The sequence below is a fragment of the Sciurus carolinensis genome, chromosome 5, assembly GCF_902686445.1.
Source record: "Sciurus carolinensis chromosome 5, mSciCar1.2, whole genome shotgun sequence".
In the NCBI taxonomy this organism is placed as follows: Eukaryota; Metazoa; Chordata; class Mammalia; order Rodentia; family Sciuridae; genus Sciurus; species Sciurus carolinensis.
In genome coordinates this window covers 89890818-89908103 of record NC_062217.1, presented here as the reverse complement: position 1 = coordinate 89908103, position 17286 = coordinate 89890818, and the positions used below count along the sequence as shown (strand labels likewise).

General features: G+C 40.8%; 1 pseudogene; it reads right to left on the bottom strand.

Annotated features, from left to right (window-relative positions):
- Nucleotides 1-1413: 1413 nt before the first annotated feature.
- LOC124985641 (nucleosome assembly protein 1-like 4) lies at nt 1414-7172 on the bottom strand (annotated as a pseudogene).
- Nucleotides 7173-17286: the final 10114 nt, after the last annotated feature.

Sequence of the window (17286 nt, the reverse complement as noted above, 5' to 3'; positions counted from 1 at the left end):
CCTGGCTGCCAGAGACTGCCTTCCCACACAACCCTAACATGCCAACTACTATCTAGTTGCACTAATCCCAGGACTTCTATGACAGGGTGAATGGTGGATTCTAAATGGGAATTACTGGGAAACAAAGCTTGACATTCACACACTGAGTTGAAAAGCTGTACTCAGCATCCAAGACTTTCACTAGAGAAGACAGGAATCCTGGCTCTGTAACACACCTGTACCCTCCAACAGCAACACGTGGTCTGTATGTCATGAGAATAGGCTACTGCACTTGGTAGCTGGTGGAAGAGAATAGTGTGATTTCTTCTACATAGGACTTGTTCTTGGTAGAAAGTGGCACATGCTCCGGTCAAGTCATCAATATGGTTTCAGAAATAGAAAAGGTGAGTGACATTGTTAAGTTCAGAGTCTTCATAGCCCAAATGTATAGATAAATTCCAGAATGAGTCATTGAAGCCTTCAGAGTTGGTGTGTGCTACCACCCCCAATTCAACTCCTAGAAAGATAAAACACAAGAACAACAAACGCAAGAACAAAAATGCAAGAACATCCTAAGGAGAACATGATCTTACTCTACATTGTTCTGAGATGAATGGGATACAATTGAAACAATTCCCACATGCAGCAGGTCCAGTGGCTGGCAACAGTGTGTAAGGGTTTTTTTTTGTTTGTTTGTTTTGTTTTGTTTTGTTTTCACCTCTGCTCTTTGTCCAAATGACACTCCCATCCGATCCCATGTGTTTTATGAGACCCTCTTAAAGGGCAAAGATTAAGAAAGTCAGGGATGCAGACACCAAAGCTGTAGAGGGCACTAGAATTAACCTTCTATTTCTGAAATGCATTTCAGTTACCACTGTACAAGTTAAATGAAATAATGAGAAAGGAAAAGTGAAAGTGAAAATCATGCACTTTAAAAAGAGTGCATATTACAGAAGCACTCTCAATATGATTGTGTTGCAGGAACAAACAGCACCATTTCTTGCAGTCCAAACATCATGACAGTAGTCCATCAGGTGACCACCTACATGGCCAGTGCTTCTCATTGCTGTTTCCATGGTGCCTATTGGCTGGGGTTTTTTTCTTAGGGTTAATTTTGGCATAGTTCTCCTCTTATCCTTGTCATTTTCTAAGTCCTCCTCTTCTCTTTCATTGTCTTCTTCAAGATTGTCATATTCCTCCGAGGTCTCCCCAGTAAGCACACTCACGGAAGTGTTCAGGTTCAAAATCAGTGGCTTGGGCTGGGAATGTAGCTCAGTGACAAGACATTTGCCTAGCATGTGAAAAAGTCTTGGGTTCATTATCTAGCATTGCAAAACAAAACCAAAACCAACATCAGAGGTTAATGTCAGGGAACTGAAAAAGTTGGAAAAATGACTCACTGGGTACTTGTTTAATAAATATTCTGAAAGTGCTTCAATTTTTATGCCTGTTCTTTTTATTGGTGTTTTGGACATAACCTGTTTCAGAAAATATTTTTCCAGTTACACACCCATCACAGCTGATGATTTTAGAACTTCCAAAGGAAAAGGAATTGGCCTTATCTGATTCTGACCACATCTTGTACTTTTTGTCAGAACTGAATTGGTAAAGTAGTCATTAGATTCTGTGTTGATCAGCTTTTTTTCTGTGACCAAAATACCCGACAAGAAAAGCTTAGAGGAAGAAAAGTTTAATTTGGTTCGTGGTATCAGAAGTTTAGTCCACGTTATGGTTTGGATGTGAGGTGTCCCCCAAAAGCTCATGTGTATGACAATGAAAGAGGTTTGGAGGAGAAATGATTGGGCCATAGCCTTAATATAATCAGTGAATTAATCCCTGATGGGATTAAATGAGTGATAACTGGAGGCAGGTAGGGTGTAGTTGGAAGAAGTGATCCATTGGGGACATGGCTATGGGGTAAATATTTTGTATCTGGAGAATGGAGCCTCTCTCTCTGCTTTCTGATCATCATGTGAACTGCTTCCCTCAGCCACACTATCCCACTATGATGATTGACCTCACCTTAAGCCCCAAGGAATGGAGCCTGCCGTCCATGGATGGAGACCTCTGAAACCATGAGTCCCTGAAAAATCCTTTTTTCCTCTACAACTGTGCTGATTGGGTCCTTTGGTCATAGCAGTGAAAAAAATGACTAAAACAGTTCATGATTTGCCAACTCCATTGCTTTGGGCCCAAAGTGAGACAGAAACATATGGCAGAAGGACATGGCAAAGGAACACCATTCATAGGGGCCAGAAAGCAGAGAGAGAGAAAAGGGAAAGGGCCAGAGGGAAGATGATCCCTTCCAGGGCATACCTGCAGTGACCACCTTTTCCATCCATGCCCCACCCTCCTATAGTTACCACCCAGTCCATGTATAAACTAGAAAGGACTGATTAGGTTAAAGATCTCATAATCCAATCATTTCACCAATGAATATTCCTGCATTAATACAGGAGCTTTTGAAGGACACCTCATATCCCAATCATAATGTTCAAAATGTAATTCTAATATAAATGATGTAAACTGATCTGAAAATGTGACTTTATTTATTTATTTATTTATATTATTATTGTATACAAATGGGATACATGTTGTTTCTCTATTTGTACATGGAGTCAAGGCATACCATTTGTGTAATCATACGTATACATAGGGCAATGATGTTTGATTCATTATTTTTTTCCCTTCCCCCCCACCCCTCTTTTCCCCTCTATACAGCCCTTCTTTCCTTCATTCTTACCACACTCCTTATCCCTAACCCTAAACCTAACCCTAAACCTAATGCTAACCCCTCCATTATATGTCCCACCCCCCATTATATGTCCTCATCCGCTTATCAGCGAGATCATTCGTCCTTTAGTTTTTTGAGATTGGCTTATCTCACTTAGCATGATATTCTCCAATTTCATCCATTTGCCTGCAAATGCCATAATTTTATCATTTTTCATTGCGGAGTAATATTCCATTGTATATATATGCCACAGTTTCTTTATCCATTCATCAACTGAAGGGCATCTAGGTTGGTTCCACAATCTGGCTATGGTGAATTGAGCAGCAATGAACATTGATGTGGCTGTATCTCTGAAGTATGCTGATTTTAAGTCCTTTGGGTATAGGCCAAGGAGTGGGATAGCTGGGTCAAATGGTGGTTCCATTCCAAGCTTTCTGAGGAATCTCTACACTGCTTTCCAGAGTGGCTGCACTAATTTGCAACCCCACCAGCAATGTATGAGTGTTCCTTTTTCACCACATCCTCGCCAATACCCATTGTTGCTTGTGTTCTTGATAATCGCCATTCTAATTGGGGTGAGATGAAATCTTAGGGTAGTTTTGATTTGCATTTCCCTTATTACTCGGGATGTTGAACATTTTTTCATATATCTGTTGATTGCTTGTACATCTTCTTCTGTGAAGTGTCTATTCATTTCCTTAGCCCTTTTGTTGATTGGATTATTTGTATTCTTGGTGTAGAGTTTTTTGAGTTCTTTATGGATTCTGGAAATTAGCGCTCTATCTGAAGTATGGTTGGCAAAGATATTCTCCCACTCTGTAGGCTTTCTCTTCACATTTCTGATAGTTTCCTTTGCTGAGAGAAAGCTTTTTAGTTTGAATCTATCCCAGTTGTTGATTCTTGCTTTTATTTCTTGTGCTATGGGAGTCCTGTTAAGGAAGTCTGATCCTAAGCCAACAAGTTGAAGATTTGGACCTACTTTTTCTTCTATAAGATGCAGGGTCTCTGGTCTGATTCCGAGGTCCTTGATCCATTTTGAGTTGAATTTTGTGTAGGGTGAGAGATAGGGGTTTAATTTCATTCTATTGCATATGGTTTTCCAGTTTTCCCAGCACCATTTGTTGAAGAGGCTATCTTTTCTCCATTGCATATTTTTGGAACCTTTGTCTAGTATGAGAAAATTGTATTTATTTGGGTTTGTGTCCATGTCCTCTATTCTGTACCATTGATCTATATGTCTATTTTGGTACCAATACCATGCCGTTTTTGTTACTATTCCTTTGTAGTAGAGTTGAAGATCTGGTATTGCAATACCCCCTGCTTCGCTCTTGCTACTGAGGATTGCTTTAGCTATTCTAGGTTTTTTTATTCTTCCAGATGAATTTCATAATTGCTTACTCTATTTCTGCAAGGTACATCATTGGGATTTTAATTGGAATTGCATTGAACCTGTATAGCACTTTAGGTAGTATAGCCATTTTGACAATATTAATTCTGCCTATCCAGGAACATGGGAGATCTTTCCATCTTCTAAGGTTTTCTTTAATTTCTTTCTTTAGTGTTCTGTAGTTCTCATTGGAGAGGTCTTTCACCTCTTTTGTGAGATTGATTCCCAAGTATTTTATATTTTTCGATGCTATTGTGAATGGGGTAGTTTTCCTAATTTCTCTTTCTGAAGATTCATCACTTATGTATAAAAATGCATTGGATTTATGAGCATTGATCTTGTAACCTGCTACTTTACTGAATTCACTTATGAGTTCTAAAAGTTTTCTGGTGGAATTTCCTGGTTCCTGTAAATATATAATCATGTCATCAGCGAACAGGGATAGTTTGAGTTCTTCTTTTCCCATTCGTATCCCTTTAATTTCTTTGGTTTGTCTAATTGCTCTGGCTAGAGTCTCAAGGACGATGTTGAATAGAAGTGGTGAAAGAGGGCATCCCTGCCTTGTTCCAGTTTTTAGGGGGAATGCTTTCAGTTTTTCACCATTTAGAATGATATTGGACATGGGCTTAGCGTAGATGGCCTTTATAATGTTAAGGAATGTTCCCACTACCCCAATTTTTTCTAGTGTTTTGAGCATGAAGGGATGCTGTATTTTATCGAATGCTTTTTCTGCATCTATTGAAATAATCATGTGATTCTTAACTTTAAGTCTGTTGATATGATGAATGACATTTATTGATTTCCGAATGTTGAACCAACCTTGCATCCCTGGGATAAAACCCACTTGATCATGGTACACTATCTTTTTAATACAGTTTTGTATGCGATTTGCTAAGATTTTGTTGAGAATTTTTGCGTCGATGTTCATTAAGGATATTGGTCTGAAATTTTCTTTCCTCGATGTGACTCTGTCTGGTTTAGGTATCAGGGTGATATTGGCTTCATAGAACGAGTTTGGGAGGGTTCCCTCCTCTTCTATTTCATGGAATACTTTGAGGAGTATGGAATGAGCTCTTCTTTAAAGGTTTTGTAGAACTCGGCTGAGAACCCATCTGGTCCTGGACTTTTCTTTGTTGGTAGGCTTTTGATGACCTCTTCTATTTCATTGCTTCAAATTGGTTTATTTAAGAGTTGTATGTCCTCCTCGTTCAGTTTAGGTAATTCATATGTCTCTAGAAATTTGTTGATGTCTTCGAGGTTTTCTGTTTTGTTGGAGTATAGATTTTCAAAATAGCTTCTAATTATGTTTTGTATTTCACTCGTGTCTGTTGTGATGTTTCCTTGTTCATTCCGAATTTTAGTAATTTGGGTTTTCTCTCGTCTTCTCTTTGTTAGTGTGGCTAAGGGTTTATCAATTTTGTTTATTTTTTCAAAGAACCAACTATTTATTTTGTTAATTTTTCCAATTGTTTCTTTTGGGACATTTTCTTCCCTTGTTTTCTCATATTGGTCAGCTCTCAGTGGGACCCTGAGATATTGCAGATTTCCTCTATTGGCTTATAGTGTCCCGGTAGATTTCCAGTGTATCACCTCCCAGCCTTCAGTAGCCTGATGTCTTGGAGGAACTTGATAATGCAGTGCATCCGAAGAAAGCTGCCCCAGCCCCCTACTGGTACCAGGGCTTGGAGCTGGCTCTGTGCGGAAAGGCTCTCCCTGGGGGCCTGCACTGTGCAGCTGGCCGTGTGGGAGGAGCCCACTGCCGGAGTGTGGAAGGCTACCTGGTGAAGACTCTAGCTGCCCTGCCCTGCTCTGATAAGCCACCCCTATTTGTGCCTGCTGCCCAGGTCAAGTTTCTCCCAGAGGGGGAGACTCACCCCGTGACTCTATTTTTGTCCAAGTCTCTCAATGCCTCCCCTTCTTGAGTCCTGGGTTCTGGAGCGACTGGAGATGCAGTCACCCTCTAGTCCGCCATCTTGGATCGCCCCGTGGAAAGAGCCTGCGGCTGGAGTGGGCAGAGCTGCCTGGAGAAGTCTCTGGCTGCCCAGCCCTGATCCCAGAGGCTGCTTGCGGATCAAAGCTCTCCGTTGGCTTGGGGACTTGTGGCTGGTTCTGTGTAGAAAAGCTCTCACTGGGCGGTCTGTTCCGAGAAGCTAGCCTTGAAAGGCCCCTCCACCCCAGGGGTCCAGGCTGCCTGGGGAAGTCTCTGGCTGCCCTGGCCTGGTCCCTGAAGCTGCTTGCGGGCCGGAGTATGCCGCGCTGGCTCTGGGACTTGGAGCTTGTTCTGATTAGAAAGGCTCTCACTAGGGGGCCTGCTCCGAGAACCTGGAGAAGCTGGCTGTGTGGGCGGGGCCCACCACCGGAGTGCGCAGGGCTGCCTGTGGAAGACTCTAGCTGCCCTGCCCTGATCTGATAAGCCACCTCTATCTGGGCCTGCCACCCGGGCTGAGCTTTACCCAGTGGCTCAGTGACTCACCCGTGGCTCTATTTTAGTCCGAGTCTCTCAATGCCTCCCCTTCTTAACTCCTGGGTTCTGGAGCGACTGGGGATGCAGTCATCCTCTAGTCCACCATCTTGGATCCAAAATGTGACTTTAATATCATGTTTCAATATTGGTTCATCATATTTCTGGGCTAGTTCACTTTGCTAAGTAGACATGCTTGTCCATATTTCTAAAGATGGCAAATCAGAACTCTGATAATTCCTTTGAAATTTGACTCATCTGCTTTTGCACTGTGGCTTTTTTGTTTTTCATGTCTCCAACCAATTTATCATCTTTATTTTCACTGTGCCATTCTGATTCTGCTTCTGTCTTCAACATCACTGTGATAAATTCTCATGTCCAACAGACAATGCTGCATACTTTTTTCCCAAGTAATCAGTTTCTTTATAGAACTTAGCTTCTTCATGAGCACAACTCACTTGAAATTGCTTCAAAGCATCAATTCTTCTTTTTATTGTTTTAGGTTAAGTTTTAATATAACTGAAGGGAGTGTGAGGAACATCGTCAAGTCATTCTTATATGGCTGCCCAAACTTGCAGGTTCTATATCACCTGATCTGTGAGGGTGTGTGTATGTGTGTGTGTGTATGTGTGTGTGTGTGTGTGTGTGTGTGTGTGTGCACCTCTTGTTTTTTTAGCAGGTTCCATGGAATCTAAAGGAATCCCATCTGAAAATAAAAATATAAGACTATCCAGGAAAATTCTGAGGAAAAAAATGACTAGGAGATTTGTTTTGATATATACTTTATATTTTAAAAGCTATTTACTTAATATAGATTTGCTCTGACATGGTAATAAACAGGTAGACCAGTGGAACAGAACAGAGATCCTAGAAACAAATGCAAACACCTCTGGGAACTGTGAATGTGGTAAAGATAGCATTTAAAAATCAATAGAGAAATGTGCCTTATTTAATAAATATCACTGATAATAAGTTAGCTATCAGGGGAAAATTTATAAAAGCTCTTCCTCAGTTTTAATTCTCAAAATAAATTCCAAACAGATTATAATTTAAACAGGGAATATAAAAGTGGGGGATTAGGGGAGGGTGGGAGGGAGGGAGGGGGGAGAGAGAGAACTTAGACTATAGACACTGTGACTTAAACAAGAAATGAAATCTCAAAGCCCTTGGGCTGAGGGGTTTGGCTTAGTGGTAGAGTACTCTTGTAGCACATGTAGGGCTCTGGGTTCAATCTTCAGTACCACAAGCCTGATATCATCATCATCAATGGCAAACAAAACAAAACAAACAAAAAAACCAAAACTCTATTTACTCATAAACATAAAAATCCAAAACTTTTCCATGGTAAAAGCAATGTAATAAGCAAGGCCAAAAGACGGTCAACATACAGGGATTAGTACTTTTGTTATAGTTCAAATCTTGAATATCCCCTAAAACCCCATTTGTTGAAAGTGGTCCCCAGCCCATAGTGCTATTGGAGGTGGTGAAACTTTTAGGAGGTAGGGCCTAGTGAAAGGAAGTTAGGTCATGAGGGTGTGCCTTTGAATGGAATATTGATATCTTTCTCTTTGCTTAATGACTGCCATGAGGTGAACAGGCCTCTTCCTCCACATGCTCCCACCATAATGTACTGTGCTGCCACAGGCCCAAAGCAACAGGGCAAAACTACCATGGGCTTAAATCTCTGAAGCTGTGAGCAAAAACAAACCTTTTTGCCTAATAAATTGTTCATCTCTGATGTTTTGTCATAGCAATAGAAATCTGATTGACTTCCAACACGTATAACACAGGGCAACCTTTCTGGAGGAAAATATGCCAGTATCTAGCAATGCTTTCAAAGCAAATGGTTCTGACCTAATAACTATATCCAGAACTTGAGTCCACACTTTCATAAGTACATACATATTTTGCCCAGCAAAGTACCTGGGCAATTGAGGTGTAAGTTAAACTACTGCTTTTTTTTTCATTAAATACTGTTTTTATTCAAAATAATGACTAATAAGCTGAATAGTCAAACTTGGGCATTTGGCAGACATTTTCTTGAATGAAAGTGAGCCTCTGGTTTTGCAGAAGACAATTGAAAGAATATGTTGACAATATTTTTTGACTTTGAAGAAAAAAAATAGGACACTTGTTATTACCATAGCCCCCCAATATGTAAAAATTTTTCTGATAAGATCAACATTGAAGTGTGTGTGTGTGTTTTTATTGGTTAATGACATGAATAAACATTTGGAAGATATGCATGACACAGTGAACCCATATTTTCCAAAGATCAATAATAGTAGTATGTTATGCATCAATAGCAGCAATAACTTTAACCTTGCCCAAAGAGAGGTATGGTCTTTCCCCTCAGCTTCTGGGAAGTAATCTTTGTTTGCCTAGGGATCTTGAATTGTGACAGGTTGACAGATTTGGCTCCATGGAAATGTTATAGGTCAGGCTATATGGGCAATGACTAAAAAGACTCCATTTTACTCTGGACTCCATGTTATGTAGGAAATGCTTCTCCCATGGGAACGCCCCACATCTGTACCCATCAGCAGTTGCTTAGCATTACATGTTTGGCAACATAAAATGGCAATTCTTATATAATGAAAAAAATGTTCTCTTTTTGTATTGGAAGCAATACTGAAAATATGATAAATCACTTCCGCAGGGATCCTAGTTTCAGTGTTCAATTTCTTAATGAATATTAAATTAGTGTGTTAAAGCATTTATTTCTATTTGTGGTAAGCTCTCTTCTCTGCTTATGTGACTGCCACCAAATATAGATAGGGTCCTCCCCTGTGGTGTTCTAGAGAAATCTGCTGCTTCAGTATTTCTGTCGGTGATCTATTTTCTGCTATTCTCCAGGGAGTGGCCTCTTTCTCCCTTCTGTTTCTGCCTCTTCTTACTCTTCTTCAGTTCTTCCCTCCTCTCCTTCCCTCTTTTTACCCCCTTTCTCTTTTTGTCTTTCCCTCTCCTCTCTATACCTTATCCCCCTGTCTTGGCCTTAGGCTGAAGGCAGAGATTTCTCCCGGTACCCAACCATTCTCATTTTTTCAGCTCCCTGTTCTGTGGAACTGACAATGGACACAGGTGGGAAAAGAACCTTTCAGACTTACTCTTTGGTAAGAAAAGGAGCTTCCTGATTTGAGGTAGAAGCTGAACATGGAAACCTATTCTGTCAAAAAACAGGATCATCATGATACTTCCTGTTAAGCGCCATTAAAAATTTCCCCCACTCCCATCTTCTGCATAGGTTCCTAGGAGATGACTGATCATTCTCCAGATTACTATGTGAACACCCAAGCAAGTAGAACAGTGCTTCATATTACACATAATCATAACACTACTTTCAGTTCACTTGACTCTAAGATCAGGAGACAACAGCTGGTAAAATATATCTCATTACAAACAACCAAAATAGAAAAAAGTGTTGATAAGTTTGCCCGTGGGACCAAGTCCAAAAATAGGTGCGTGCTCCCCTCCTCAGAGTTGAGATGGGCAGGACTGAAGGACAGCGAGAATATGTGGAGAAAGAGGTTCCTTTGAGAATCCAGGGGCCTCTTCCTGCAGGATTTTGATGCCAACTGCATCTGAATTAATGAGTTTTTACAGCATTATGATTCTAGAATATTTGAGCCAGAGAGATCTTGATTTACATGTGTTAATTGGGTTCTTCTAGGTACACAAGGGAGACAGGAAAGAACAGGATCAACCTCACCAGCCTAGCTGCAGTCTGAAAGGAAGGTCATTTGCAGAAAACCCTGGGTACTGCTTTCTAACTGAAGTTCTATGATTAGATGACACCCAGCTGTCTCCACATCTGCCTATGCTTGCTACTCTCAGAACTGAGGCTGCTGTTATGGAGACATGGGCAATCCTGCTTCTGCTTGGGCATGGCTTAGCCTAACTTGTTGCCTCTATGGCTACTTTCTCTGCCTACCTTAAGCTTGTTGATGATCTTAACAGGTCTTAGTTTCTCTTCAGATAGTTACTATACTTCCTGCTGGGCAGAGATCATACACCTGCCTGCTACCGAGGAGGCTACAATGTAAATGAGCTGCCCTTTGGCTAGTAACTTGGGCCAGAATGGTGATGTGATAGGTCTGCTTTCTTAGGAGGCCTGTGGGCATGGAACATGCTCAGGGCACACTACTGAGAGCTTCACTGGACCAACAGAAGCAGAAACTGACATAGGAAAAGTTAGGTAGATCCTTCCTAGGCAGATGTCTTTCAAAGCCTATTATTATCAAGGATTTCTGAAGCTTTTCATCTGCCCAGTATTGAGAGAAGTCTTGTCTGTTTGCTGCTTTTCATCTGTCCCAAATATCTGGAATAAGCTTGCAAAGGCTGAGCTAACAGATACATCTGGTTTATGTGTATAAACAACATACAGAAACAACACAACACAATGATATCTTTTATCAGAATTACTTTTGCATAAAATCTAAGGTTGTATAATATCACTGCATATGTGGGTTCATATCTCATAATTTATCTTCATTTGTTTTCCTTAGTCTACTAAATAAGTGAGTTACTACTTTAAAAATAAATATGTAGGCAGGCTCAGTGGCATACACTTGTGTGCTACTTGGCAGTTACTTGGGAGACTGAGGCAGCAAGTCACTTGAGCCCAGAGTTCAAGACTCCTAGGTAACATAGGGAGACCCATCTTAAAAAAATGTATGTATATAACACCACTAGGGAAACCAGTACAAAACTTATTCAGAAGCTGTTATTATTGTTTTGTTTTAGAAATCTAAAGCAAGGCATTATGAAAAGTAGCATTTATTCAATTGATATTTATTGAGAACATGAGAACAAATTATGTGCAAAATACTGTTCTGAGCCCTGGGAACAGTATTTTGTTCACCTGCAGTGAGCAAGTCAGATGTAGTCCTTGCTCTCATGGAACGTAAATGGTTTGTATTCAATCAACCTATTTCCTACGTTTTCTAGAACAAGGAAGAGTAGGGCAAGGGTTGGAATGAGAATCAAAAGTTCTCAAGTTCTACACCACAAGCTTTCTAATCAAAGTATAAATAAAAGAACTTAAGAAACCAAACTAGCAATTTGAATACTGAAAATGTCAGTGTAACTCCAACTTTGTCATCTGTAAGTCAGAAAAATGCTGTATACATTTTTAATAGAGACCTTCTGCAGCAGGATTTCTTCCTTTTTCTATTTCCCCCATCTTTATTTTCTCCTGACTTAGGGAAAAAAAAAAACCTTTCTAATTAGAGGTCAACATCTTAATTATTAGTGTTAAGTGTTCATAGGCTCCATGATGTATGATGAAACCTCAGCCTCACAGCCCTGAGCGATTCTCAGTTTTCATTGTAGAAGAGTAATTAGGGCTTCAGTCAGTGTGTCCAAGTTGCTTAGCCCCAGAGCAGCATGAAAGCCCCTTCTCTGCTTCCAGCTCTGATTTACTATTTCTTTGACAGATTCATCACTGCTACAAAGCAGTTCCTTTAAAACAGTTGCATTAAAAATCCTCAGAGTATAGGTCTATGAAGGGAGCACTCTTTCCTGTTGTTACTCTTGGCACCAGGGAGGGCATACTGCTTGCAGTGGTCTCAGCAGATTTCTGGAAATCATGGCAAATACAACTCAACATGAACTACTCTTCCACTAGAAGTGGCAATGACCTAGATTCCTTGTGGAGAGACCATTACCCAGAACATTGAACCTTGGATCAGGACCAAGAAATGACAACTACCTGCATCATTTCCTAATCCGAAGGATACTTATCCCCTAAAGTCAAACCTCTGCCTGTGCCTGAGAAATTTCCACTAAAGAGACATGAACTTACATGTTTGAGTTTCTCCCAATTGTAATTTTGGATTCACACAGTATTGTTAGAATTGTTCGTGTAGTTATCAGATCACCATATTGCAGGGCCATCTCTGCCGAGAGGGACACCCTTACTGTTACCTGTTGGCTCCATAAGACCACTGAACAAGGAAGCTTTGTTGAGATGAAGCAGGACTGGCACATCCTCAGTGGGACTAAGGTGATCATGAAATCATTAATGAGAGTCCACAGAACTCCTCTACCCTCCAGAGACTGCATCACAAGTATAGTGAAGGTCCTAAATCACCCCCAATATTGTTAAACTCTTCCAAACAATTGACACCACAGGAACAGTGTTCTTAGTCAAAGAGTACATGAGTGGAAGAAAGATATTCACTAGAGCATGTTTGCAAGAAATAAAAAAGACAGTTAGGGCAAATTTCTCCAGATAGTGTCCACTGTGCAACACTATCACCAGAGGGTATTGTTCATAGGGACCTAAAGCCAGAGAACCTGGTTTTAGATGCTAAACTCAACATCAAGGTTGCAGAATTTGGCTTCAGCAACAAGTTCACTATTGACCATATGTTGGATGCTTTCTATGGCAGTCCCTTTATGCTGCCCTGGGATTCTTTGGGAGTCAAAAATATTGATAGCCCTTCAAGGGATATATGGAGTTTGCAGTCATTCTCTATGCAAGGATCACCAAGTCCTTGATTTTGTTGAAAGGAACTTTATGGAACTGTAGGAGTGCATACTAATCAGAATATACCAAATTCCTTTCTTCACATCTACAGAGTTTAATAAACTGCTTAAGAAATTTCTGATCTTCACAGACTTCTTTAACAGGACTTCCATAGCACAAGAAATAAAAGCGAGAATCAACAACTGGGATATATTCAAACTAAAAAGCTTTCTCTCAGCAAAGGAAACTATCAGTAATGTGAAGAGAAAGCCTACAGAGTGGGAGAATATCTTTGCCACTCATACTTCAGATAGAGCACTAATCTCCAGAATCTATAAAGAACTCAAAAAACTCTACACCAAGAATACAAATAATCCAATCAACAAATGGGCTAAGGAAATGAACAGACACTTCACAGAAGAAGATGTACAAGCAATCAACAGATATATGAAAAAATGTTCAAATCTCTAGTAATAAGAGAAATGCAAATCAAAACTACACTAAGATTCCATCTCACCCCAATTAGAAGGGTGATTATCAAGAACACAAGCAACAATAGGTGTTGGCGAGGATGTGGGGAAAAAGGTACACTCATACATTGCTGGTGGGGTTGCAAATTAGTGCAGCCACTCTGGAAAGCAGTATGGAAATTCCTCAGAAAGCTTGGAATGGAACCACCATTTGACCCAGCTATCCCACTCCTTGGCCTATACCCAAAGGACTTAAAATCAGCATACTACAGAGATACAGCCACATCAATGTTCATTGCTGCTCAATTCACCATAACCAGATTGTGGAACCAACCTAGATGTCCTTCAATCGATGAATGGATAAAGAAACTGTGGCATATATATACAATGGAATATTACTCCGCCATAAAGAATGATAAAATTATGGCATTTGCAGGCAAATGGGCAAATGGATGAAATTGGAGAATATCATGTTAAGTGAGATAAGCCAATCTCAAAAAACCAAAGGACGAATGATCTCACTGATAAGTGGATGATGACATATAATGGGGGGGTGGGAGGGGTTATTGTTAGAGTTAGGGTTAGGTTTAGGGTTAGGGTTAAGGAGGGTGGCAAGAATGGAGGAAGGAAGGACTGTATAGAGGGAAAAGAGGGGTGGGAGGGGTGGGGGGGAAGGAAAAAAATAACAGAATGAATCAAACAACATTATCCTGTGTAAATTTGTGATTACACAAATGGTATGCCTTGGCTCCATGTACAAACAGAGAAACAACATGTATCCCATTTGTTTACAATAAAAAATAAATAAATAAATAAATAAATAAATAAAAGAAATTTCTGATCTTCAACCCCAGCAAACAAGTACTGTAGAGTACATCATGAGGGTCCCACAGGTGAACATGGGCTAGGAAGAGAAATTCAGATGGACCATACATTAAGCCACTTCTTGATTATGAGGACCCCAGGCTGACTAAGTTCAGGTCAGTCAGTTACATGGGTTACATGTGGGACAAGACTCAGGATTCACTGATAGACCAGAAGTACAATGAAGTGATGGCCACATATTTACTTCTGGTGTGAGGGGTCTGAGACCAAGTGCTCTCCCACCACTGGAAAGCTGCAACATTTTGTTGGATTGCACAATAGCTAAAGACCTCCCTTTTTCCATAATACGTTGTCGCACATCTCTGCTGATCTCAAGAAGCTGTTTCAACCATTCCCACCTTGAATACTACAAGAGTAGCATAGGGAGAACCCAGAGTGCCCCACCCCAACATGGCCTGCGGCCTCCCCCAAAAGCAATAGTGGAACCACAGAAATAATGAATTACCCCTGCGGTATGGTCCTCCAAAGGAAATTTCTTCAATTTGGTGCAAACTCAAAGTTGAATAAATCAAACGTAGAGGAGAAAAGAAAAATTGTGGGGAAGTTAAGCCATGCTCCTTGAACTTTAAATGAAGAGCAAGAAGATCATGAGCTCTGTGGAGCCCTATGAGATGCCACAGGAGACTGGTCAGGTGTGGGACACAGACCGTTAGAAGCAGTGCAACAACTGCTCTGTGTGCATGGTATAGTGGACCCAGAGGATTTTGTCCAACAAATAACAATAGCATACATTATTGGCCAAAGACTTTCTATACCATTTTAATTTCTGTTAGCCACATTAAACAAGGAACAAGTGACCATCACTTCATTGTAATTCTAGCCTATCAGTTAGGCCTGGATTGTTAGAGTCCCGTTCCGACTAATCCCCAGAGAGTCAAAGTGAACACACAGTAATGCAAATCACACATCGAGGTTTTATTAAAGCAAGCTCGAACCTGGACCGCTACCAGGCTACCAGCCCCTCAGACCGTTACAATGGCTGTGGGGGTCGGGGGGAGGGGAAGTGGCCCTGAGTGGCGAAAAAGCGCTCTATTTAAGAGATTTTCAGCATTCATACACAAGGACCTGTATTATTGGTTAAAATTCAGATAGCTAAATATTTGTCCTCTTTTGGTTCGGTCCCTCCACTTTATTTGAATCTTATTGGGTCCCGCCAAAATTGAATGGTCCTGGAGGGAGCAGGGAGGAGGGAAGGAGTGAATTATGAGGGAGAGGGGTCAGGGCTAGGTTTCCCTGCCCTTGATAGATGGGGTCTCTGGACAGCTGCACATTCCTCAGATAGATATCTCTGAACAGCCTTGATAAACCTGGGGCCCAGCACATTCCATTTGACCTGTATTGGCTCTCGAAGGCGCCGCTGCGGCTGCTGGATCCTCGGTGCTTGCACGCCCTTTTCCTGGGGGCCCAGTTCACGAAATAGCTTTTTTATACAAGAGCGCTGCACGGATGGCACCCTATTCTCAACAGGGTCTTGTTCCATGTATAATCCATGTAGCTGACAGATTGGGAGACGAGTGCTGAGGGAAGTTAGATGGCTTGTTAAAATCCAGCATTGTCTGGCCTTCTTTGGCTTAGCTCTGTGAGTGACTACAATTCTGATTTTTGGCATCCTTTTATGGTTGATTATATAGTGTTTTAAATGGATATTTCTGCCATATGAAACAACCAAAAACTATGTGTGATACTTTTCAATTTTCCTTGTGAATTAATTCCTCTGAAGTGCCTTAAATCCTTCTCTATATGAGCAGAACATAGTCTTGAAATACAAATTCTATCTTGAAAGCATGAAAGATAAAACTTTTCAGAGTATGGGAAATGCTTCAGCTGTGTGGAATACTCCCTAGCCTGAGGGATGGTGATTTGCAGGCCATAGGCACAAGCCAGTTTCCTGGTGCTATAGCTTGAGGGGGTTCTGATCCAGTCTAAACCTGAGGGTGGCACTGAAAAAATTGTCTTCCTGTCCTTTCCTACCTTGTGTCAAATCTTATGAGCTAGACAGCAAATATGGAATAATATCTTAAAATGAACAACTCTTATATATTTAAGATTTACCTATTAGACTGAAGAGCCCCTTTCCCTATCCCAGTCTTTTAAAAACTTTCATATATACATTAATTTACCAAGGTTGTTAATATTTGGATGCCTGAGACATTAGATGTGTATATAAAATGTATAAGTATTTGTCAAGAAAATGTATTTCTTGGATGGCTACGATGTGCTTGTATAGTGATAGACCTACTGAGTACAATGTAATGTTTGTTCTCAAAGAGCAAACATACTTTTTAGAGATTCATTCACAAGTATTTATTCAACACCTTTATATGCTTAGTACCTGAGCAAGCAATAAAGAAGTATATTTTTACTTTTAATAGTGGAACAGTGGAAATATGTGTGGAGAAGTTGCACTGAATCCTGCCTAGGAAGATGGGAGAGTAGGTGGGTGGGAAGTGAAGGGAAAGTGAGGCTTCCTATAAGAAGTGATGGCTGAATGGTGGATGGTAGAAATTTTTGAGTATGGAAGGAAGGTGGGGTGGACAGATCTTCAGAGACTTGGTACCAAGAATGACAGCAGGATGTACATTTCAGCAGTGATCACAGTGCTATGTGGGTGGTGAGAGCAATATTCCTGTGGCCCAGCAAAAGTAGATTGCAGGAAGTAAGCTCTGGGCCATTGGAGTACAGCTGAGGCAGAAAGGGCTCTTTATACACTTCACTGGGTTTCCTGGAACACTGATTCTAACAATAAAAAATCAGATGCACAAACTTAATGCTTCCCAGAAGATGTTCTGTAGAACACAAGATGCCTAGAGTATTAACTTATAGTGTTAGGGTCCGATATCGACTGGTCCCCGATATCGACTGAGAGTCAAAGTGCACACACGGTAATGCAAGACACACAAC